Source organism: Vulpes vulpes, chromosome 4, assembly GCF_048418805.1.
Source record: "Vulpes vulpes isolate BD-2025 chromosome 4, VulVul3, whole genome shotgun sequence".
NCBI classification, from domain to species: domain Eukaryota; kingdom Metazoa; phylum Chordata; class Mammalia; order Carnivora; family Canidae; genus Vulpes; species Vulpes vulpes.
This window is the reverse complement of record NC_132783.1, coordinates 24,504,842-24,531,400: the sequence shown is the minus strand read 5'-3', so window position 1 is coordinate 24,531,400 and position 26,559 is coordinate 24,504,842. Positions and strand designations below refer to the sequence as shown.

Below are 26,559 nucleotides of genomic sequence, written 5' to 3'. Positions count from 1 at the left end.
AGCCCAAATTGCACAGGCAAATGAGAAATTCAGGCAAGGTTTCTATGGCACAGTCTTGAGGCTGAATTCCTTCTAAGGAAACTGGTCTTTGCTCTAATGGCCTTCAAGTGTTTGGATGATGCCTACCCACACTACGGAATGTAATCTGCCTAACTCAAAGCCTACTAATTTAAATGTTATTCACATCTAAAAAATATATTCACAGTAATGTCTACACTAGTTCTTGAACAAATTATTGGGCACCATAGCACAACCACCATAGCATAACCACAATAACATATAAAATTAACCATCACTGTGTGTCATTACCTATTAGGCTCTGTTTTCTTCTTTCCCTCACTCTGCTCTACTTAGTTTTACCTTACTCGACCAAATAAAATGCAGTATGATTTGAGCCTTGTAAGGGTCTCCAATCTGCTACAGACCTAAAATCTCTGAACTAATCAGGAGTTCAAAGAGCTCTCTCTAGCCACAAAGACCAAATTCCCAACAGCTTTGTGTATCAGAGGTTTTCCTGCATAGTAGGTTTGGTGGAAGAGACAATGAGTGAAAGCAGCAAATGTATATGTGGCAGGCTGATCTCAAAATGTTAATACACATTTGCCACTGAATTCACATCATGGATGGTGTATCATTTGTGTCATTATTGCTAGCAGTAAATTTTCATGAAGTCTTTAAAACTGTACCTGATACATATTTCAAGACTGATGGAGTGTGGCTAGGTAAGAGTGGATCTGAGCTGCTCTTTCATTCTGTATTTGGAATCTCAGCAGTCATCCTCTGGATTACTCTATTTGGGATCCTACTAAGATTTCTGCAGTATGATCTCATTTAATTCTCATAGCAACCCGATGAAGCAGGTGCTTTTTTTTTAATAATAAATTTATTTTTTATTGGTGTTCAATTTGCCAACATACAGAATAACACCCAGTGCTCATCCTATCAAGTGCCCCCCTCAGTGCCCACTACCCAGTCGCCCCCACCCCCTCCCCCCTCCCCTTCCACCACCCCTAGTTCATTTCCTAGAGTTAGGAGTCTTCCATGTTCTGTCTCCCTTTCTGATATTTCCTACCCATTTCTTCTCCCGTCCCCTCTATTCCCTTTCACTATTATTTATATTCCCCAAATGAATGAGACCATATAATGTTTGTCCTTCTCTGATTGACTTACTTCACTCAGCATAATACCCTCCAGTTCCATCCATGTTGAAGCAAATGGTGGGTATTTGTCATTTCTAATGCCTGAGTAATATTCCATTGTATACATAAACCACATCTTCTTTATCCCTTCATCTTTCAATGGACACCGAGGCTCCTTCCACAGTTTGGCTATTGTGGACATTGCTGCTAGAAACATCAGGGTGCAGGTGTCCCAGCGTTTCATTGCATCTGAATCTTTGGAGTAAATCCCCAGCAGTGCAATTGCTGGGTCGTAGGGCAGGTCTATTTTTAACTCTTTCAGGAACCTCCACACAGTTTTCCAGAGTGGCTGCACCAGTTCACATTCCCACCAACAGTGTAAGAGGGTTCCCTTTTCTCCATATCCTCTCCAAAATTTGTGGTTTCCTGCCTTGTTAATTTTCCCCATTCTCACTGGTGTGAGGTGGTATCTCATTGTGGTTTTGATTTGTATTTCCCTGATGGCAAGTGATGCAGAGCATTTTCTCATGTGCATGTTGGCCATGTCTATGTCTTCCTCTGTGAGATTTCTGTTCATGTCTTTTGCCCGTTTCATGATTGGATTGTTTGTTTCTTTGCTGTGGATTTTAATAAGTTCTTTATAGATCTTGGAAACTGGCCCTTTATCTGATATGTCATTTGCAAATATCTTCTCCCATTCTGTAGGTTGTCTTTTAGTTTTGTTGACTGTATCCTTCTCTGGAAGCAGGTGCTTTTATCACCATCCTGATTTTATAAATGACAACAGTGAGGCTTCAGAAGTGTAACTAGTCTATCCAGTGTCATGTAGGTAGTAAATTATGAGGAAGGATTAAAACTACGTAATGGGATTCCAGACCTCATGCTCTTGACATTACATAATGTTTTCCAATATACACATGTTATCAAATATTTAAAATTGTAAGAGAAGAAATCAAAGAAGCAATTTAAAGACACTTGCAGATCAATGAAAATGAAAACACAGTGGTCCAAAAACTTTGCAATCCAGCAGAAACCTTTCTAAGAGGGAAGTTTAGAGCAATCCAGCCCTACCTCAAGAAGCAAGAAAAATATCAAATAAACAACCTAAACTTACACCTACAGAGGCTAGAAAAAGAAGAACAAATAAAACCCCAAACTAGCAAAAGAAAGAAAATAATAAAGCATAGAGCAGAAATAAATGAAATAGAAACTAAGAAAACAATAGAACAGATCAATGAAACCAGGAGCTGGTTCTTTATGAAGATCAACCAGCCTGTACCAGGGTCCCAGCAGCCTCTGCCTCCTGCCCTGCATGCCGCCCTCCCTGGCCGACCCTGTCAGCCACTGTTGGGCAGATGCAGCCCTGCAGAGGGTCCCCAGCTTGGCCTTGCCCCACTGCCGGCCCTCCCGGGGAGCTGTCCTTGGGGCTAAGGGCCTGCAGGGGCCACATGCGGCTCCATGCCCCCAGGTGGGTGGGCACCCGGTGCTGCTGCCCCTCAGCAGCCCGTTGGGGGAAAAGAGGCTGTAACCCGTTGATAGTCCTTTTTGGCTACTCCTTTTGGCCGTCCAGCCAAGGAAGGACTATCAGGCTCTGGGAAGGCATCGTGCACTTGGTGAAGACCGCAGGTGGGCGCCTGCTCAGCCCCTGCTGGACGTGCCCCCCAACTCACCGCTTCCCCTCTGTGGGGCAATTCCCGGAGGCTGCTCTGGAGAGAAGGGGCCCTGCCGGTCCATCCTGGATGAAGAGGCGTTCTGAGAGCCTCAGATATCCTTCACACGCTCTGGACATCAAGACCACATCCAATCCTGGGCATGGAGAGGTCGGTGACTCCATTCTTCAAACAATGGGACTGCATGGCCTCTAACTCTTCTGACTTGGCTTTTGCCCTGGAAGAAAGACAACAGTTGAATATACACGGATTGTTGCCCTCTTGCTGCATCAGTCAGGATATCCAGGTTCTAAGAATCATTAAAAATTTTGAGCGTGGCCAGGCGGGGCAAGATGGCGGAAGAGTAGGGTCCCCAAGGCACCTGTCCCCACCAACTTACCTAGATAACTTTCAAATCATCCTGAAAACCTACGAATTCAGTCTGAGATTTAAAAAGAGAACAGCTGGAATGCTACAGTGAGAAGAGTTGGCACTTCTATCAAGGTAGGAAGATGGAAACAAAAAATAAAGAAAACAGCAGCCAAGCGGGAGGGGCCCCGTGAGGAGCCAGGCTAAGGCCACGCAGCAAGTGCCCCCAAGACAGGAAAGCACAGGCCCGGAGAAGCGGGAGCTTTACCAAACTTTCCAGATGGCAAGGCGCTGGGAGGGAGCTCGGGCAGGATCCCAAGAGGGGTGGTGATGCCTTCAGGCTCCCAGGTGCAGTAATGGAGGAAGTGCACCCTGGGGGAGAGCGAGCCACACACCCCAGGTAGAGCTCCCTAAAGGCCTGGAGCATGCGTCCACTATGGCCCTGGAGCAGTTCAGGTGGCGGCGATGCACGGAGGTGGCTGCGAGCCCAGGAGCGGGATTCCAACGGTTAGGACCCCAGAGCCCAGGGCACGGGGGACACAGCCCAAGATCCGGCACCCCCCAGGACAGGCAGAGGCTGGGAGGACACAGGAGAGCAAGGACGCTCCTGCTGCCGCCCCCAGCTGTACAGATTGGTGCCCCTGCCCAGGGAGCATCCAGGTCCCTGTGGACTGGGAGCTCCCGGTATTACTGCGGGACTTGACTCTAGGGCTGGAGAGCTGGCCGCTGCCACTGTTGTTCCTACTGGTGTCACCTTTTACCCCGGACTGAGCAGGCGCCTCACAGGATAAACAGCTCCCATGGAGCAATGCACCTGGCAGGGGGCTGGGCATCTCCACCAGGTGCACACACCTGAGAATCAGCACAGCAGGCCCAGCAGGCCCCTCCCCCAGGTGAAGAACAGCTAGAAGGACAGGGGGAAATAAAGTTATTGACCAAGCAGTACTAGAAAGTTCAAGAGCAGTCGAGGGATTTACAGTGTATAGAATCAGAGGACACTCCCCCTTGATTTTTGTTTTCCGTTTGTCCCCCCCCCCCCCCCGCTTTTATTCTTTTCTTTTTTTTCTCTCTTTTTCTCCTTTTTCCAGTACAACTTGTTTTTGGCCACGATGCGCTAAGCAAAATGACTAGAAGGAAAAACTCACCTCTAAAGAAAGAATCAGAGACAGTCCTCTCACCCACAGAGTTATAAAATTTGGATTACAATTCAATATCAGAAAGCCAGTTCACAAGCACAATTATAAAGCTACTGGTGGCTCTAGAAAAAAGCATAAAGGATTCAAGAGACTTCATGACTGCAGAATTTAGATCTAATCAGGCCGAAATTAAAAATCAATTAAATGAGGTGCAATCCAAACTGGAGGTCATAACAATGAGGTTTAATGAGGTAGAAGAGTGAGTGACTGACACTAGAGAAAAGCTGATGGCAAGGAATGAAACTGAGGAAAAAAAGAGAAAAACAATTAAAAGCTCATAGGATAGGTTAAGGGAAAGGGAAACAAATGACAGGCTCAGAAGGAAAAATATACGTTTAATTGGGGTTCCCAAGGGCGCTGAAAAGGACAGAGGTCCAGAATGTGTATTTGAACAAATCATAGCTGAGAACTTCCCTAACTTGGGAAGGGAACAGGCATTCAGATCCAGGAGATAGAGAGATCCCCTCCCCCCTCTAAAGTCAATAAAAAACCGCTCAAAACCTCGACCTTTAATAGTGAAACTTGCAAATTCCAAAGAAAAAGAGATCCTTAAGGAAGCAAGAAACAAGAAATCCTTAACTTTTATGGGGAGAAGCATTAGGATAACAGCAGACCTCTCCACAGAGACCTGGCAGGCCAGAAAGGGCTGGCAGGGTATATTCAGGGTCCTAAATGAGAAGAACATGCAGCCAAGAATACTTTATCCAGCAAGGCTCTCATTCAGAATAGAAGGAGAAATAAAGAGCTTCCAAGGTAAGCAGGAACAAAAAGAATATGTAACCACCAAACCAGCTCTCCAAGACACCTACAGCCTGAAAATAAAAGGTTGGAGAACCATGTACCATTCAAATGGTCCTCAAAAGAAAGCAGGGGTAGCCATCCTTATATTAGATAAAGCTTATCCCAAAGACTGTAGTAAGAGATGAAGAGGGACACTATATCGTACTTAAAAGATCTATCCAAAAAAATAAAAAATAAAAAAATAAAAAGGATCTATCCAACAAGAGGACCTAACAACCATGAATATTTTTGCCCCAAATGTGGGAGCTGCTAAGTATATCAGTCAATTAATAAACAAAGTGAAGTCATACTTAGATAATAATACACTTATACTTGGTGACTTCAATGTAGTGCTTTCTACAATCGACAGATATTCTAAGCACAACATCTCCAAAGAAACAAGAGCTTTAAATGATACACTGGACCAGATGGATTTCATAGATATTTACAGAACTTTACATCCAAATGCAACTGAATACACATTCTTCTCAAGTGCACATGGAACTTTCTCCAGAATAGATGACATATTGGGTCACAAATCAGGTCTTAACTGGTACCAAAAGATTGGGATCGTCCCCTGCATATTTTCAGACCATAATGCTTTAAAATCAGAACTAAATCATAAGAAATTTGGAAGGATTTCAAACACCAGGAGTTAAAGGACCAAACTGCAAAAAGATGAAAGGGTCAACCAGGAAATTAGGGCAGAATTAAAAAGATTCATGGAAACTAATGAGAATGAAGATACAACCGTTCAAAATCTTTGGGATGCAGCAAAAGCAGTCCGGAGGGGGAAATACATCGCAATACAAGCATCCATCCAAAAACTGGAAGGAATTCAAAAATGAAAGCCAACCTAGCACCTGAAGGAGCTGGAGAAATAAAACAGCAAATAGATCCTATACACAGCAGAAGAAGGGAGTTAATAAATATTCGAGCAGAACTCAATGAAATCGAGACAAGAAGAACTGTGGAACAGATTAACAAAACCAGGAGTTGGTTCTTTGAAAGAATTAAGATAGATAAACCATTAGCTAGCCTTATTAAAAAGAAGAGAGAAAAGATTCAAATTTAAAAAATCATGAATAATATAGGAGAGATCATGACCAATACCAAGGAAATACAAACAATCTTAAAAACGTATAACGAGCAGCTTTATGCCAATAAAATAGGCAATCTAGAAGAAACGGATGCTTTTCTGGAAAGCCACAAACAACCAAAACTAGAACAGGAAGAAAATGAAAACCTGAACAGACCAATAACCAGGGAGGAAATTGAAGCAGTCATCAAAAACCTCCCAAGACACAAAAGTCCAGGGCCAGATGGCTTCCCTGGGGAATTCTATCTAACGTTTAAAGAAGAAACCATACCTCTTCTACTAAAGCTGTTTGGAAAGATAGAAAGACATGGAGTACTTCCAAACTCCTTCTATGAGGCCAGCATCACCTGAATTCCTAAGCCAGACAGAGACCCCACCAAAAAGGAGAATTATAGACTAGGATCCCTGATGAACACAGATGCAAAAAATCTCAACAAGATACTAGCCAATAGGATGCAACATTACATTAAGAAGATTATTCCCCATGACCAAGTAGGATTTATCCCCGGGATACAAGGCTGGTTCAACACTCGTAAAGCAATCAACGTGAATTATCATATCAGCAAGAGAAAAAACAAGAACCATATGATCCTCTCAATAGATGCAGAGAAAGCATTTGACAAAATACAGCATCCATTCCTGATCAAAACTCTTCAGAGTGTAGGGATAGAGGGAATACTCCTCAGCATCTTAAAAGCCATCTACGAAAAGCCCACAACAAATATCATTCTCAGTGGGGAAGCACTGGGAGCCTTTCCCCTAAGATCAGGAAGAAGACAGGGATGTCCACTCTCACCACTGCTATTCAACATAGTACTAGAAGGCCTAGCCTCAGCAATCAGGCAACAAAAAAGAAATAAAAGGCATTCAAATTGGCAAAGATTTCAAACTCTCCCTCTTCGCAGATGGCAGGATACTGTACATAGAAAACCCAAAAGACTCTACCCCAAGAGTGCCAGACATACAGCAATTCAGCAGTGTGGCAGTCAGTGGCATTTCTATACACTAACAATGAGACTGAAGAAAGAGAAATTAAGGAGTCAGTCCCATTTACAATTGCACCCAAAATCATAAGAAAACTAAGACTCCTAACTCTGGGAAACGAACTAGGGGTGGTGGAAGGGGAGGTGGGCAGAGGGTTGGGGTGACTGGGTGACAGGCACTGAGGAGCGCATTTCATGGGATGAGAACTGGGCATTATATTATACGTTGGCAAATCAAACTTCAATAAAAAATGAATGAAAAAAGAAAAATAATTAAAAAAAAGAAACCTAGGAATAAACCTAACCAAAAGGTAAAGGATCTACACCCTAAAAACTACAGAACACTTCTGAAAGAAATTGAGGAAGACACAAAGAGATGGAAAAATATTCCATGCTCATGGATTGGAAGAATTAATAGTGTGAAAATGTCAATGTTACCCAGGGCAATTTACACGTTTAATGCAATCCCTATCAAAATACCATGAATTTTCTTGAGAGAGTTGGAATGAATTATTTTAAGATTTGTGTGGAATCCGAAAAGACCCCAATAGCCAGGGGAATACTAAAGAAGAAAATCATAGCTGGGGGCATCACAATGCCAGATTTCAGGTTGTACTACAAAGCTGTGGTCATCAAGACAATGTGGTACTGGCACAAAAACAGACACATAGATCAGTGGAACAGAATAGAGAATCCAGAAGTGGACCCTCAACTTTATGGTCAACTAATATTCGATAAAGGAGGAAAGACTATCCCCTGGAAAAAAGACAGTCTCTTCAATAAATGGTGCTGGGAAAATTGGACATCCACATGCAGAAGAATGAAACTAGACCATTCTCTTACACCATACACACACACACACACACACACACACACACAACCTCAAAATTGATGAAAGATCTAAATGTGAGACAAGATTCCATCAAAATCCTAGAGGAGAACACAAGCAACACCCTTTTTGAACTTGGCCACAGCAACTTCTTGCAAGATACATCCATGAAGGCAAGAGAAACAAAGGCAAAAAAGAATTATTGGGACTTCATCAAAATAAGAAGCTTCTGCACAGCAAAAGAAACAGTCAACAAAACTAAAAGACAACCTACAGAATGGGAGAAGATATTTGCAAATGACTTATCAGATAAAGGGCTAGTATCCAAAATCTATAAAGAATTTATTTGAACTCAACAGCAAAGATATAAACTATCCAATCATGAAATGGGCAAAAGACATGAACAGAAATTTCCCAGAGGAAGACATAGGTGTAGCCAACAAGCACTTGAGAATATGCTCCGCATCACTTGCCACCAGGGAAATACAAATCAAAACCACAATGAGATACCACCTAACATCAGTGAGAATGGGGAGAATTAACAAGGCAGGAAACAACAAATGTTGGAGAGAATGTGGAGAAAGGGGAACCCTCTTGCACTGTTTGTGGGAATGTGAACTGGTACAGCCCCTCTGGAAAACTGTAGAGGTTCCTCAAACAGTTAAAAATAGATCTGCCCTATGACCCAGCAATTGAACCCCAATGTTTATAGCAGCAATATCCACAATAGCCAAACTGTGGAAGGAGCCTCGGTGTCCATCGAAAGATGAATGGATAAAGATGTGGTATATGGGGGATCCCTGGGTGGCGCAGCGGCTTAGCGCCTGCCTTTGGCCCAGGGCACGATCCTGGAGACCCGGGATCGAATCCCACGTCAGGCTCCCGGTGCATGGAGCCTGCTTCTCCCTCTGCCTGTGTCTCTGCCTCTCTCTCTCTCTCTCTTTCTCTCTCTCTGTGACTATTATAAATAAATTAAAAAAATTTAAAAAAAAGATGTGTTATATGTATACAATGGAATATTACTCAGCCATTAGCAAAGACAAATAGCCCCATTTGCTTCAATGTGGAGGGACCTGGAGGGTATTGTGCTGAGTGAAGTAAGTCAATCGGAATGGGAGAAATATTATATGGTCTCATTCATCCGAGGAATATAAAGATTAGTGAAAGCTAATAAAGGGAAAGGAGAGAAAATGAGTGAAAACATCAGTAAGGGTGACAAAACATGAGAGACATTTAACTCTGTGAAATGGACAAGGGGCAGTGGAAGGGGAAGTGGGCGGGATGTTGGGGTGACTGTGTGATGGGCATTGAGGGGAACTTGGTGGGATGAGGACTGGGTGGTATGCTATATGTTGGAAAATTGAAATCCAATTTAAAAATAAACTAAATTGATAAACATTTAGCCAGACTCATAAAAAGGAGAAAGAGGGGGGATGTCTGGGTGGCTCAGTGGTTGAACATCTGCTTTCAGCTCAGGGTGTGATCCTGGAGTCCTGGGATCGAGTCCTACATTGGGCTCCTTGCATGCAGCCTGCTTCTCCTTCTGCCTGTGTCTCTGCCTCTGTCTCTCTCTGTCATGGATAAATAAATAAGTTCTTAAATATTTCTTTTTAACAAGCATTTAAAGAAGAGTTAATACCTACTCTTCTTAAACTACTTGAAAAACAGAAGGAAAGCTCCTATGTATTCTATGAGGCCAGCATCACCCTGATACCAAAACCAGATAAAGACACTACAGAGAGGGAGGGAGGGAGGGAGGGAGGGAGGGAGAAAGAGAGAGAGAGAACTACAGGCCCATGTCTCTGATGAACATAGATGCAAAAATCCTCAACAAAATATTAGCCAACCAAATCCAAAAATACACTAAAAAAATCATTTACCATGATCAAGTGGGATTTATTCTTAGTATTCAAATGTGATTCAATATTCACAAATCAATTAACATCATACATCCCATCAACAAGAGAAGTGTAAAACACCATGATTGCTTCAATGGATGCAGAAAAGCATTTAAAAGTACAACATCCATTCATGATAAAAACTCTCAACAAAATAAGTTTGGAGGGAACATAACTCAACAGAATGAAGACAATATATGAAAAAATAACAGCTAATATCATACTCAATGGTGAAAAAAGTGAGAGCTTTTCCCCAAGATCAAGAGCAAGACAAGGATTTCCACCTGACTACTTTTATTCAGCATAGTACTGGAAGTCCTATCCCCAGCAATAAGAAAAGAAAAAGAAATAAATGGCATCCAAATGGGTAAGGAAGAGGTAAAACTTTCACTATTTGCAGGTGCCATGATACTATATGTAGAAAACCCTCAGGATTCTACCAAAAATTGACTAGACCTGATAAATGAGTTCAGGAAAGTCACAGGATACAAACCAATATACAGAAATCCACTGCATTTCTATACACTAATAATGAAGAAGCAAAAAGAGAAATTAAGAAACAGTTCCATTAACAATTGCGCCAAAAAGAATAAGATACCTAGGAATAAACATAAACAAGGAAGTGAAAGATACTGAAAAACTATAAAACATTGATGAAAAAAATTGAAGACCAAATGAAAAAATATTCCATGTTTATAGATGAGAGAACAAGTATTTTTTTTTAATTAATTTTTATTGGTGTTCAATTTACCAACATACAGAAAAACACCCAGTGCTCATCCCGTCAAGTGTCCACCTCAGTGCCCGTCACCCATTCCCCTCCAACACCCGCCCTCCACCCCCCTTCCACCACCCCTAGTTCGTTTCCCCGAGTTAGGAGTCTTTATGTTCTGTCTCCCTTCCTGATATTTCCCAACATTTCTTCTCCCTTCCTTTATATTCCCTTTCACTATTATTTATATTCCCCAAATGAATGAGAACATACACTGCTTGTCCTTCTCCGATTGACTTATTTCACTCAGCATAATACCCTCCAGTTCCATCCACGTTGAAGCAAATGGTGGGTATTTGTCGTTTCTAATCGCTGAGTAATATTCCATTGTATACATAAACCACATCTTCTTTATCCATTCATCTTTCGATGGACACCGAGGCTCCTTCCACAGTTTGGCTATTGTGGCCATTGCTGATAGAAACATCGGGGTGCAGGTGTCCCGACGTTTCGTTGCATCTGAATCTTTGGGGTAAATCCCGAACAAGTATTAATAAAATATCCCATGCTCAAAAAAAATCTACAGATTTGATGGAATCCCTATTAAATACCAGTAGTATTTTTCACAGAACTAAAACAAGTAATTCATAAGCATGTATGGAACCACAAAAGACCCCAAATAGCCAAAGCAATCTGAAAAAGAAAAAAACTGGAGGTATCACAGTCCCAGATTTCAAGATATATTACAAAGCTGTAATAATCAAAACAGTATGGTATTGACAAAAACAGACAATTGATCAATGGTATGGTATTATGGGCATAAAGATCACCTTACAGTATCACTTCTATTTGATATTTAGGGTGAAAATATAGGTGTTCGGTGAAATAGATGAAAACAGACCCTAGGGCAGCCCGGGTGGCTCAGCGGTTTAACGCTGCCTTTAGCCCAGAGCATGATCCTGGAGACCGGGGATGGAGTCCTGCATGGAGCCTGCTTCTCCCTCTGCCTGTGTCTCTGCCTCTATCTCTTTCATTCTGTGTCTCTCATGAATAAATACATATATTCTCTGCTCCTATGAATTCTTTTTTTTATTCCACATGTAAGTAATATATAGTATTTGTCTTTCTCTGATTTATTTCACTTAGCATAATACCTTCAATTTCATCAACGCTGTCACAATGGGAAGGATTTTCTTTGGTTTTTCTCATGGCTGATTAATAATGCATTATTATATATGGGATATAATGTGTATATATACACAATATACATGCACTACATTTTCTTTTTTCATTTGTCCATTGTTAGACATTTAGGATGTTTCTATGTCTTGGCTACGATAAATAATGCTGTGATAAACATGAGAGTGCAGATATGCTGCTTTCATTTTCTTCAGATAAATGTCCAGAAGTTGATTTCTTGGATGATATGGTAGTTTTATTTTTAATTTTTCAAGAAACATCGACAGTGGGGGTTTTCCATAGTGGCTATACCAATTTACATTTCCACCAATAGCCACAAACATTGCCTTTTCTCCACATCTGTGCCAGCACTTATTATATCTTGTCTTTTTGATAATAGCCATTATAACAGACATGAGATGATATCTCATTGTGGTTTTGATTTGCATTTATCTAATGACTAGTGATGTTGAGCATCTTTTCATGTGGCTTGTTGGCTATCTGTATGTCTTCTTTGGAAAAATATTCAGTTGTCTTGTCTATCTTTAAATCAGATTGTTTTGCTTGTTTTTGTTTTGCTATTGAGTTGTGGGAGTTTCTCATATATTAGGGTTGTTAACCCTTTATCAGATAAATGGTTTCCAAATTTTTTATGGAATTTTTATTGGGAGGCTATTTCAGTTTACCAAATCCACCAATTGTCAATTTATCCTCAGAAAAAAATTACGTTCAATCTTCTGGCTGTATTTTTGGAAACCATTCATACTGTATAATTGCCAGGTAAGAAACAGAGATATAATTCTACTTGTTCACCTTTTAAAGGTACATTCAGGGATGCCTGAATGGTTCAGGGGTTCAGTGTCTGCCTTCGGCTCAGGGCATGATCCCAGAGTCCCAGGATCAAGTCCCACATCGGGGTCCCTGCATGGAGCCTGCTTCTCCCTCTGCCTGTGTCTGTGCCTGCCTCTCTCTCTCTCTCTCTCTCTCTCTCTCTCTCATGAATAAATAAATAAAATCTTTAAAAATAATAAAATAAAGGTACATTAAACTGTTTGTTTTTTAATATTTTTATTTATCTATTCATTCGGGCTTATCTGAAAGCCCTGGACACTTTGAATTAATGAAAAAATTGAAATGAATATTAAAGTCTCATTACCCTAGATAGTGATTCATGAATTAGGTTTAATAGCCTAAGTATTCTCCCATCTGCTGAGAAATATACCTAGAGAGGATTAACATTAATTCTAATAATTCCAGTTTTAAATGCTGTTTTTCACAAACAACTTATTAAAAGAATTTGCAATACTTCTTTGGAAAAATCCCTAAAGTTTTATATGACTGAAATCTGCTCAGAAATATAAAAACAAAGAAATCATGAAAATAGAAATATCAACAGAATGAAAATGACTTAATAAGAAACTACATAGATCACTGACTATTAAAGGACTTATCTCCCTGTTTGTCGATTATGATAATTCCCAAATTTTCCTTCTGATTTTTTTCTATTAACTAGTTATATCCCTGTTAATTAACAACTGGATCAAAATGTAGACAGAACTGAAAATTTTTTAAATCACAAAATGAGTAAAAGAAGTCCTCAGAGGGGATCTATTAAAGCCATTCAATTTACAAATGAAGAAATTGATGACAGGTGAAGTAAAACATTTATTTAAGGTTGCAGTGACTTGGTGATTTCATCCCCCATTTCAATTCCATTGACTTAGAGCAATTGTTTATTAATTTTAGTTATCATACTATTGAAGGTTTTCAGTGATACATAAATAAGTGGGCAGGGAAACAGGTAGGTAGGTAAATAGATAGGCAGACCACTAAACCCTCCCCCAATTTTAGACATTCCAAGATCACCTAGATTTTGTCAGTTTTCAGTAGCTCTATTTTAAATCAGGCACTCAGTATGCGTACATTATTGAGCATCTGCCATGTACTACTCCTGGGATAATTGTTAGTGGATGTAACGAATAAGAAATCATCCTTGTCCACAGAAAACTGACAGAGCTATTTATTTAGCTCAGTGTAGTAAATAGGTATGAGGAAAGTGAATGGGATTGAATACATAGAGGAAAGTGAATGGGATTAAATACATAGAGACCTCAGCCTGCTTGAAGGTAGGAGAAATTAGATCTGAATCTAGTCTTACCCTACTCTCAGTAGGAATTGGTCTATTCAAGGGTTGGCTGAAAGAACATTCCATCTATAGACAGGCAGAGACAAGAAATCAGGTGTTGTGAAATGGATGGGAAAATGTGTCTAGTACAAGCCTATCAGACAATAGGAACTTCAGCCTATTATTGTGGATACGTGCTGATTTTCCCTAACTTTCAGTGACCCTTCTTTATGATGAGAGCAAGAGGTTTGCCACATGTAAATTGTAACAAAAAGGCAACTGACTAACTGCAAATTTAAATACAGATAAACAAGAAAGTGAAGTGACAGAAAAGAGAGTAGGACAGACTTCAAAAGGGCAAAAAGGATTCCTGAGAGGAATTTAATCCATGTCTTAGTGTTATACTGTGTATTCCAGGTTCTCTTCCTATATGTATCCATTAAATTTCCAGGAATGTGAGGGACATAATAATTGAAATTACTGTCCAATTATAAAATATGAGTATGTTTTTCCTAAGTCTGTGATCCTGAAAATGCATATGTGAATACCTTCTTCCCAAATTCAATCATATTTAAATATTCTATGAAGAAACTAACACTTAAATAACTGTGATAAATTAATTTGTTGGAAGAAGATAATATAATATATATCCTCAATATATATAATGTATATTGAGCTGTGATTAGATTATTATAAAAATTTTCTAGGACTACCTGGAATAAATATGAAAGGAGAAAACTGTCCTATAATTAGAACCTAAGTAAATATACAATTAAATATGTATCTTCTATATTGTCCTCTTGGCTTGAAGAAAAGCTAATTCTATAGAAAATACACCTCAAAAGTATTACTTTCACATTCAAACCTATTCAACTCTACCTACTTCATGTGCATCTGACTGAATACATTCTTTGTATATGACAATATTTACGTATTTAAGTCTAAGAATCACACCTGAAGAACAAATATTGGTAAATAGGAATAAAGATAACTTGAAAACCAACAAATTAACATGTGTATTTGTATTTCTGTTGTAAAAAACAGCCATAATTTTCAATATGACCTCTAATCTTTATTTAAAGTATTGTCATGAATTTCCAGCTATGGTAGACCAAATGTTAAGGACCAAGATTCAGGAGAAAAAAGAAACACAGGAGGGGAGTCTAGCATTTCCCATTGTAGTGTCTCCTGATTCTCTTAAAGGTGATTAGAAGATGAGCAGTGCTTTTGACAGCCTTGGGGCCACAGTAGACAGTGTAAGAATTCAGAATAGTGGCTTATTGGAAGGAAGGAGGGAGTAAGGATTAAGAAAGGATGATGATCTTTCTTTTTTTCTTAGTGGTCATTATACACGTGTTACTTTGCCCTAACTCATCAAGCTGCACATTAGTATTTTGTGCACTTCTCTGTGTGTTGTACTTCAAAGTAGACAGTAAAAACTTACCACGATAAGAAACGTCAACTCATGCTTACACCCTTAAATTCACTCCAGTAAACACATTGAGCATCTTCTCATGCCAGCCATGATGCTGTGTTAGCCTCGCAACTCTAAATAAAAGACAAATACCATATGATTTTATTCATGTGTGGAATTTAAGAAAAAAAGCAAACAACATGGGAGAGGGAGAGGAAAACCAAGAAACAGACTCTTATCCATAGAGAACAAAATGATGGTTACCAGAGGGGAGGTGCCCAGCAGGATGGGTTAAATAGGTGATGGGGATCGAGAAGTGCGCTTGTGATAAGCACCGGGTGTTGTTTGTAACTGTTGAATCACTAAATTCTACACCTGAAACCAGTATTGTACTGTCTGTTAACTAACTGGAATTTAAGGAAAAATTTTGTAAAAAGGCCATACATTTTTTAAAATAAACTTATGTATAGAAACAAGAACAAAAACAAAAAAAGAGAGAGACACACACACATCCCTAATTTCATCAAGCTTACTATCTAGGAAAAATATGGCATTAAGAAACGCCATACTAGGAAAATTCAAGACTTTAGCACTTACATTGAAAGCCACTGATTTAATAAAGAAATCATATCAGTTCGGAATGGTAAGTTCTACAGCCTAAGTTATAAATTTATAAATTTAATATTTCCTTTTCCATGGTCATATTTTTGCTGTGATTTTTAAAAATATTTTATTTATTTATTTGAGAGAAACAAAGAGCATGAATAGAAGGAGGGGCAGAGAGAGAGAGGTAGAGGGAGAAACAGACTCTCCGTTGAGTGGGGAACCTGACGGGAGGCTCAAGCCCAGGTCCCTGAGATCATGATCTCAGCCAAAGTCAGACCCTTAATGAACTGAGTCACCCAGCCCCTTTGCTGTGATTTTTAAACATATTTACTACAAATTCCTTGAGGTAAGAGGCTATGTTTTATTCATCTTTCAATCCACTGTTCATTGCACAAGGTGTAGCTAAGAGACTTAAGTAAATAGATTGGATGAAGAAAAAAAATCAAGATATATAGAACGTCTTCTTTAATGTATCTGGTTGCCTGTGTGATTCTTTCTTTATAAAATAAGCCAATTTAAGGCAAGAGACTTTATTCTTTACATTTTCTTGAAGAAATTAAATGTCATGCATAAATTTAGTGCTTAATAATTCTTTTATGATTATTAAATATCCATTGTTCAACTTTTAATTTTTAATCTTAGACGGGCTCATGGCCATCTATTAACAATTACTAACCCTTCAGCTCTTCAAGGATTTATAATTTAGTACAAGTTTTTAACTTCATAGATGAGGTAAATTAAGCCCCAAGAACTTGTAAAGTAAGGCATAATACTTAGCTCTCACTTGCAAATTCTCTCTTATACTCAAAGATAAACATATCAGATCACTTTGTACATCTCCAAATGTACTCTACTGGTAATTGTTTAATTCATAAAAGGAAAACATTTCATATTCAGTGTAAGAAAAACAGTGTGATTGCTACAAACAGGAAGCAAAAACAAAATGACATATATTTTTTATGTGAAAAAAATCTACAGGTGTGTGTATTTAATACTAACCTATGGTTTTGACAGAGTCAATGGTATTTTCTGGGAATAGGCAATTGGAAGTGTTTTTACAAAAAAAATTGTCTTAAGAAATTTGGAAAGCAATCTACATTCACAGTTATGTTTTATCTGCAATCAAGGAACTGACAGTCTACGTAACCACAGATTTCCTATTTGTTGTTATTTTAATGATTGCAACACTAGTTTGAAAAGTTCAGCTAGAGAATTCAGTCTCTACCTTGAACTATGTTCTATGAGAACACTATGAGAAGGAAAAGTCAAACTGACCAGCAAATACATTAAATTAGACTCTTGGGATACGTGACCGCTTTCTAAAAGAAAAACCACATTACACTCACAAAGCAGAGGAAAGTTTTCACTAAGAAGGCTTTATCCCAAGATAAAGCAGAGAACTGACAGTGAGGACCTCTGGAGACCATCACACTAATTAATCTCTCTGGTATCCAAGGGTTTATTATCTCCACTGAGGCCTATTCATAGGTGGAAAATAATCCTGAAGGTAGATTCATTTCCAAGTTGTTATGCTAAACAATGAAACTAGTCATGATCCAATATATCATTTATCCTTACTAAGGAAATACTTAAGGGATTTGAGATGATGAGTGAATGTTATAGAAAATTTAAAAATTAATGTCATTTAATGAACCATGGGTTTAATTATGAGCATATGAAAGAAACGTATTTGATTATTAAAAGATTATCTAAAATTACAGATTATACAACTTCTTGGGCACTTGATCTTTTTGATCAAATTCAGTTAATAAAAACTGAATAATGAGCCATTTAATAGGAAAATTCTTGCACCAAAGAGATAATCTTCCTAGGTTCAAATGTTTCTTAGGGTTAAAGGCTGATGAACGTTTCATGAAAACAAAATGGATCATACACTCAGAGAAAAATCTTGCTTTGCCAAAGCATTTTATAACCTAATTTTGAAATTAGAATGGAAATTAGCATATGGAATATTTTCATTATCATACAGTTACAACAAAGTTTCTATCTACTCTCTCGTGCACTGTATTAGCTCCTGGGTTTTCTCAACTCACATTATTTCACAATATTCTTCCACACATGACTATTTTTGGTATTTTATACTTCGAAAAATATGTTAGCTTATTATTCAGAGATAACATCCAGAGGGAGTTAAAGCAGCTAAAAACTTCATGATCAAAATCCTTGCCCTCTGACATAACTGAAACAGTATTTCTTTGAGTTATATTCTGACACCAAATAATAATTATGGAGAATAAACAAACGCTAGTAAGAGCCCTGGATGTCATCAGCAACAGAAAGGCTATTTGTAATACTGTCTTAGAACTTTCCTACTTTAAAGATAACTAACAAGCCTACTCAACCTTTTGGGGAAACTCTCAAGAGAGGAGGAGTATTGCATGGAAATAGCAAAAGTGAGCAACAATAATGCTCCCACTCCTGGCCACTATAGCATGTGAGGGGAGACAAACAATGTTCCAGTCAAGGCAAAAATAAAATAAGGAAGCTGAGATAACTTTTTAAAAAGATTTTATTTATTTATTCATGAGACAGACAGAGAGGGAGGCAGAGACACAAGCAGGGGAAGAAGAAGGGTCCATGCAGGGAGCCCAATGTGGGACTCGATCCCGGGACTCCAGGATCAAGCCCTGAGCCAAAGGCTCAGCTTAACCACTGAACCACCCGGACGTCCCCAAGATAACATTTTAAATATGGTTGAGGATATTAGGGGAGTCTTTTTACCTTAGAAAATGAATTCCCTGAGACACAGTGAAGAAATTTTGAAAGGTAAGATGAAGTAGAGGGATAAATAAGAGATAAACAAACATACAGAAAATGAGGGCATCACTGGACGATGCTACCATAGAGGTAAGGAGGGCAGTAATTAAAGTTGGGTTTTGCCTGATGAGAATAACAAGAAGTTTAGTGGAATTATCCTATGAAGGCTCTTTCTTTTTTCTTTTCTTTTGAAGGCTCTTTCTACTCACAATCACTTCCCCTTAATATTTACATCCACTTCAATCCTGATTCTTTTTCCACATTCCACTGAAATTGCTCATGCTAAGTTCACCGTTGACTTTGACATTGCCAAATCAGTGAAATTTTTCTTCCAAATGATCTAACCTTAAGCATATCTGACCACTCTGACTTTTTCCTTGTTTTCCCAGCACCACACACTCATCCATTTATTCTTATTTCACTGACTTATTTTTCTACCTCTTTTTTTTTATTCTCCTCTTACCCTAATATAAATTTTCCTTCTCTTTCTCTATCATCTTCTGAGGTAATACCAGCCAATTTCATGACTTAACACCATTGTTTCATGATGATCTCCAAATTTATATCTAAAGTCTAGACTTTTCCTCTGAGTTTGAGTTACATTTATCCAACAGTTTACTTCACATCTCTACTTGTATGTCCAATAAGCATTTCAAAATTAGTGTGACTGTCAAATTCCCTCCTCTTCTATCCTCCTCTAACATCACAACGCTGTCAGTAAAATAAATAATTGAAGGAAAAACTGCTAAGTTTAAATAGTTTAATACTGTGTTTCTTCTACTTTTAAATTCCTATTTCCAGCAGTGCCTTTCCAGTTCCACATGGTCTGCTAACAAAAATGTAACTATTGCTGTTGCTTTATGTCTTTTTAGTCATTATCTTTTCTTTCACTTTCCTGCCTCTGTTTCACAGTAAAGATCTGTGAAATCAGTGACTGTTATTTTTGCCATATGTTGCCATAGGAAAATAAATTATCAATAGGATTTTGCTCCAATTCTTTTATTATTTATCAAAGGTGGGAAGTTTCATTTTTTAATTAATTTACTTTTTATTGGAGTTCAATTTGCCAACATATAGCATAACCTCCAGTGCTCATCCCACCAAGTGCCCCCCTCAGTGCCCATCGCCCAGTCACCCCAACCCTCCGCCCACCTCCTCTTCCACTACCCCTTGTTCATCTCCCAGTGTTAAGTCTCTCTCATGTTTTGTCACTGTCACTGATATTTTCACTCATTTTCTCTCCTTTCCCCTTTATTCCCTTTCATTGTTTTTTATATTTCCCAAATGAAGGAGACCATATAATGTTTGTCCTTTTCCAATTGATTTATTTCACTCAGCATAACACCCTCCAGTTCCATTCATGACGAAGCAAATGGTGGGTATTTGCCGTTTCTAATGGGTGAGTAATATTCCATTGTATACATATACCACAGCTCTTTTATCCATTCATCCTTTGCTGGACACCGAGGCTACTTCCACAGTTTGGCTATTGTGGACATTGCTGCTAGAAACATCGGGGTTCAGGTGTTTCAGCATTTCACTGCATCTGTATCTTTGGGGTAAATCCCCAGCAGTGCAATTCCTGGGTTGTTAGGGCAGATCTATTTTTAACCCTTTGAGGAACCTCCACACAGTTTTCCAGAGTGGCTGCACCAGTTCACATTCCCACCAACAGGGCAAGAGGGTTCCCCTTTCTCCATATCCTCTCCAACATTCATTGTTTCCTGCCTTTTTAATTTTCACCATTCTCACTGGTGTGAGGTGGGATCTCATTGTGGTTTTGTATTTCCCTGATGGCAAGTGATGCAGAGCATTTTCTCATGTGCTTGTTGGCCATATCTATGTCTTCCTCTGTGAGATTCCTGTTCATGTCTTTTGCCCATTTCATGGTTGGATTGTTTGTTTCTTTTCTTTTGAGTTTAATAAGTTCTTTATAGATCTTGGATGCTAGCCCTTTATCTGATAAGTCATTTGCAAATATCATCTCCCATTCCGTAGGTTGCCTTTGTTTTGTTGACTGGTTTTTTTGCTGTGTAGAAGCTTCTTGTCTTGATGAAGCCCCAATAATTCATTTTTGCCTTTGTTTCTTTTGCCTTCTTGGATGTATCTTGCAAGAAGTTGCTGTGGCTGAGTTCAAAAAGGGTGTTGCCTGTGTTCTCCTCTAGGATTTTGATGGAACCTTGTCTTGCATTTAGATCTTTCATCCACTTTGAGTTTATCTTTGTGTACGGTGTAAGAGAATGATCCGGTTTCATTCTTCTGCATGTGGATGTCCAATTTTCCCAGCACCATTTATTGAAGAGACTGTCTTTTTTCCAGTGGATAGTCTTTCCTGCTTTGTCGAATATTAGTTGACCATAAAGTTCAGGGTCCACTTCTGGATTCTCTATTCTGTTCCACTGATCTATGTGTCTGTTTCTGTGCCAGTACCACACTGTCTGGATTACAACAGCTTTGTAGTACAACCTGAAATCTGGCATTGTGATGCCCCCAGATATGGTTTTCTTTTTTAATATTCCCCTGGCTATTTGGGGTCTTTTCTGATTCCACACAAATGTTAAAATAATTTGTTCCAACTCTGTGAAGAAAGTCCATGGTATTTTGATAGGGATTGCATTAAACGTATAAATTGCCCTGGGTAACATTGACATTTTCACAATATTAATTCTTCCAATCCATGCGCATGGTATATTTTTCCATCTCTTTGTGTCTATCTCAATTTGTTTCAAGAAATGTTCTGTAGTTTTTAGGGTATTGATCCTTTACCTCTTTGGTTAGGTTTATTCCTGGGTATTTTATGCTTTTGGGTGCAATTGTAAATGAGATTGACTCCTTAATTTCTCTTTCTTTAGTCTCATTGTATAGAAATGCTTCTGACTTCTGAGCATTCATTTTGTATTCTGCCATACTACCGAATTGCTGTATGAGTTCTAGCAATCCTGGGGTGGAGTCTTTTGGGTTTTCTATGTATGGGAAACTTCATTTTCATGAAGCTATATTAAGTAAGTACTTGCCTAGAATATGGCATTGCTATCATTTGACCTTTATCAGCCTTTCTCCCTATTCTTTTGTTTGAACGAAGGTCCTTTCTTTCGTGGGAAGATAGGAAGGGCCTTTAATATACAGGTGGAGAAATGTGCCACGATTCAGAGGAAGCCTAGAAGAGGAAGTAAATAGTCCTATATAAGTAAGGTCATAGGGTGTCTCTTCCAAAATAGGCAGAAGAGACAAAAAGAAATATTATAGAAACAGCAGCTGCCATGTGAAATGGGACTGAGGGAATACTGTGTTATATGGGGGTAAAGTCTCTTAACTGCTTCTTGAGAATGTCTGTGAAGGGCTGCATCTTTCTTCCAGGCTCTTGGAGTTGAATTTGTAAATATTTTGGATGTGTCACTGTTGGTCCTAAGGTGAAAGCAATGTTATATTTGGTTTATACAATCTTACACACAAAAATGTATTTAATTAAGCTATATTTAATGAAATACACATTAGTATATGGCCCTGTTCTAGAGACTCATAAAATTAAAAAATTGTTTCAATGATAATACCAAAACATTGAGAACTTGCACACTAAGTACTATGTTTCTTCTTGATTTTAATGTGATAAATTTACATTAATCATCTTTATTTTAGTTCATCTTTATTTTATTCTTTTCTCCATATAAGTAAAATAAGATAAAAATCTCACAATAATACTGATAATTTTGTAAAACAGCTACAGTGATTTTAACTCCTTTTCTTTGACTATGTTCTTTTGTTTACCCTTCTTTTTCTTACTTTGGGAAAAATCTCACATGTTTTTCTGGAGAATTTTCTTTTAGTGTCAGTAATTTAGAGTGGTGGTTAAGTTGGGGGACTTCCACTTATTAGCCACATGACTGGCCTCTGTTTTCATCTAAGTTATGGGGATACTAACAATAAGTTTATAGACCGGGAGGGAGGGGCAAGATGGCGGAGGAGTAGAGTCCCCAAATCACCTGAGCCCAACAAATTACCTAGATAACCTTCAAATCATCCTGAAAACCTACGAATTCGGCCTGAGATTAAAGAGAGAACAGCTGAAACGCTACAGTGAGAAGAGTTCTCGATTCTCTCAAGATAGGAAGACGGGGAAAAAGAAATAAAGAAACAAAAGGCCTCCAAGGGGGAGGGGCCCGGCGAGGACCTGGGCTGAGGCTGGGGCGTGTGTCCCCAGGACAGGAGAGCCCCGGCCCGGAGAAGCAAGAGCTGCACCAACCTTCCTGGGCAGAAAGGGGCCCGCAGGGAGTTAGAGCAAGACCCAGGAGGGCGGGGATGCCCTCGGGCTCCCTGGGACACTAACAGACACCTGCGCCCCGGGAGAGTGCGCCGAGCTCCCTAAGGGCTGCAACGCGCACGGCGGGACCTGGAGCACCTCGAAGGGGCTCGGGCGAGGAAGAGTCTCCGTGCAGAGGGGGCTGCACGGCTCCGGGAGCAGGTAGGAGAAGCTCAGGCGGCGGCTCCGCGGAGGGGGCTGTGCGGCCAGGAGCACGAATCCAACAGCGCAGGCCCGGGAGCACTGCGTGTGGGACACAGCCCAGGATCCGGCTTCCCCCCAGGACAGGCAGAGGCCGGGAGGGCACAGGACAGCAAGGACGCTTCTGACCCAAGCTGAGCAGATCACCGGCCCCGCCCCGGGGCATCAGACCCTGCGGACTGAGAGCTCCGTAGTTACTGCGGGAGTTGAATCCAGGGCTCTGGAGCTGGCCGCCACCACCAGGGTTGTTTCTCCAGGGGCCTCACGGGGTAAACAACCCCCACTGAGCCCAGCACCAGGCAGGGGGCAGAGCAGCAAACCCAAGTGCTAACACCTGAAAATCAGCACAACAGGCCCCTCCCCCAGAAGACCAGCTAGACTGACAACTTCCAGGGGAAGTCAAGGGACTTAAAGTATACAGAAAGAGAAGATACTCCCCCGTGTTTTTCTGTTTTTTTTTTTTTTTGCTTTTTAATGTCTGTTTGCTTTCCCCACCCTTTTTTTACTTTCTTTCTTTTTCTCTTTTTCTTTTTTTCTTCCATTTTTTTCTTTTTCTCTTTTCTTTCCTTCTTTCTCTCCTCTCTTTTTCTCCCTTTCCCAATACAACTTGTTTTTCGCCACTCTGCACTGAGCAAAATGACTAGAAGGAAAACCTCACCTCAAAAGAAAGAATCAGAAACAGTTCTCTCTCCCACAGAGTTACAAAATCTGGATTACAGCTCAATGTCAGAAAGCCAATTCAGAAGCACCATTATACAGCTACTGGTGGCTCTAGAAAAAAGCATAAAGGACTCAAGAGACTTCATGACTGCAGAATTTAGATCCAATCAGGCAGAAATTAAAAATCAATTCAATGAGATGCAATCCAAACTAGAAGTCCTAAAGAAGAGGGTTATCGAGGTGGAAGAATGAGTGAGTGACATAGAAGACAAGTTGATGGCAAAGAGGGAAACTGAGGAAAAAAGAGACAAACAATTAAAAGACCATGAAGATACATTAAGGGAAATAAACAACAGCCTGAGGAAGAAAAACCTACGTTTAATTGGGGTTCCCGAGGGCGCCATAAGGAACAGAGGTCCAGAATATGTATTTGAACAAATCCTAGCTGAAAACTTTCCTAATCTGGGAAGGGAAACAGGCATTCAGATCCAGGAAATAGAGAGATTCCCCCCCCCCTAAAATCAATAAAAACCGTTCAACACCTCGACATTTAATAGTTAAGCTTGCAAATTCCAAAGATAAAGAGAAGATCCTTAAAGCAGCAAGAGACAAGAAATCCCTGACTTTTATGGGAAGAAGTATTAGGGTAACAGCAGACCTCTCCACAGACACCTGGAAGGCCAGAAAGGGCTGGCAGGATATATTCAGGGTCCTAAATGAGAAGAACATGCAACCAAGAATACTTTATCCAGCAAGGCTCTCATTCAGAATGGAAGGAGACATAAAGAGCTTCCAAGACAGGCAGGAACTGAAAGAATATGTGGCCTCCAAACCAGCTACGAAAGCAATTTTAAGGGGGACTCTTAAAATTCCCCTTTAAGAAGAAGTTAAGTGGAACAATCCACAAAAAACAAGGACTGAATAGATATCATGATGACACTAAACTCATTATCTTTCAATATAACTCTGAACGTGAACGGGCTTAAAGACCCCATCAAAAGGGGCAGGGTGTCAGACTGGATAAAAGAGCAGGACCCATCTATTTGCTGTCTACAGGAGACTCATTTTAGACAGGAGGACACCTACAGCCTGAAAATAAAAGGTTGGAGAACAATTTACCATTCAAATGGTCCTCAAAAGAAAGCAGGGTACCATCCTTATATCATATAAACTAAAATTTACCCCGTTGACTGTACTGAGAGATGAAGAGGGACACTATATCATACTTAAAGGATCTATCCAACAAGAGGACTAAACAATCCTCAATATATATGCCCCCAATGTGGGAGCTGCCAAATATTTAAATCAATTAATAACCAAAGATAAGACATACTTAGATAATAATACACTTACATTGGTGACTTCAATCTAGCTCTTTCTACCCTCGATAGGTCCTCTAAACACAACATCTCCAAAGAAATGAGAGCTTTAAATGATACACTGGACCAGATGGATTTCACAGATATCTATAAAACTTTACATCCAAACTCAACTGAGTACACATTCTTCTCAAGTGCACATGGAACTTTCTCCAGAATAGACCACATACTGGGACACAAATCGGGTCTGAACCGATACGAAAAGAAAGGGATCGTCCCCTGTATTCTCAGACCCTAATGCCTAGAAATTAGAACTAAATCACAACAAGAAGTTTGGAAGGTCCTCAAACACGTGGAGGTTAAGGACCATCTTGCTAAAAGATGAAAGGGTCAACCAGGAAATTAAGGAAGAGTTAAAAAGATTCATGGAAACTAATGAGAATGAAGATACAACCGTTCAAAATCTTTGGGATACAACAAACACAGTCCTAAGGGGGAAATACATCGCAATACAAGCATCCATTCAAAAACTGGAAAGAACTCAAATACAAAGGCTAACCTTACACATAAAGGAGCTAGAGAAAAAACAGCAAATAGATCCTACACCCAGCAGAAGAAGAGAGTTAATAAAGATTCGAGCAGAACTCAATGAAATCGAGACCAGAAGAACTGTGGAATAGATCAACAAAACCAGGAGTTGGTTCTTTGAAAGAATTAGTAATACAGATAAACCATTAGCCAGCCTTATTAAAAAGAAGAGAGAGAAGACTCAAATTAATAAAATCATGAATGAGAAAGGAGAGATCACTACCAACACCAAGGAAATACAAACGATTTTAAAAACATATTATGAACAGCTATACACCAATAAATTAGGCAATCTGGGAGAAATGGACGCATTCCTCGAAAGCCACAAACTACTAAAACTGGAACAGGAAGAAATTGAAAATCTGAACAGCCAATAACCAGGGAGGAAATTGAAGGAGTCATCAAAAACCTCCCAAGACACAAAAGTTCAGTGACAGATGGCTTCCCAGGGGAATTCTATCAAATGTTTAAAGAAGAAACCATACCTATTCCACTAAAGCTGTTTGGAAAGATAGAAAGAGATGGAGTACTTCCAAATTCGTTCTATGAGGCCAGCATCACCTTAATTCCGAAACCAAACAAAGACCCCACCAAAAAGGAGAATTACAGACCAATATCCCTGATGAACATGGATGCAAAAGTTCTCAACAAGATACTAGGCAATAGGATCCAACAGGACATTAAGAAAATTTTTCACCATGACCAAGTAGGATTTATCCCTGGGACACAAGGGTGGTT

At 39.5% G+C, this 26,559-nt stretch overlaps 1 long non-coding RNA gene across 1 annotated transcript in view; it reads right to left on the bottom strand.

The window, feature by feature from the left end:
* LOC140598443 (uncharacterized) overlaps nt 1-26,559 on the bottom strand; it is a 90,639-nt gene that overhangs the window by 27,914 nt on the left and 36,166 nt on the right. The window contains exons 3-4 of the long non-coding RNA XR_012000874.1: nt 15,403-15,506; nt 2,810-3,026 (exon numbers count right to left, since the gene is read on the bottom strand). This is a non-coding gene — a long non-coding RNA (uncharacterized lncRNA). The remainder of the gene's footprint in view (nt 1-2,809; nt 3,027-15,402; nt 15,507-26,559) is intronic.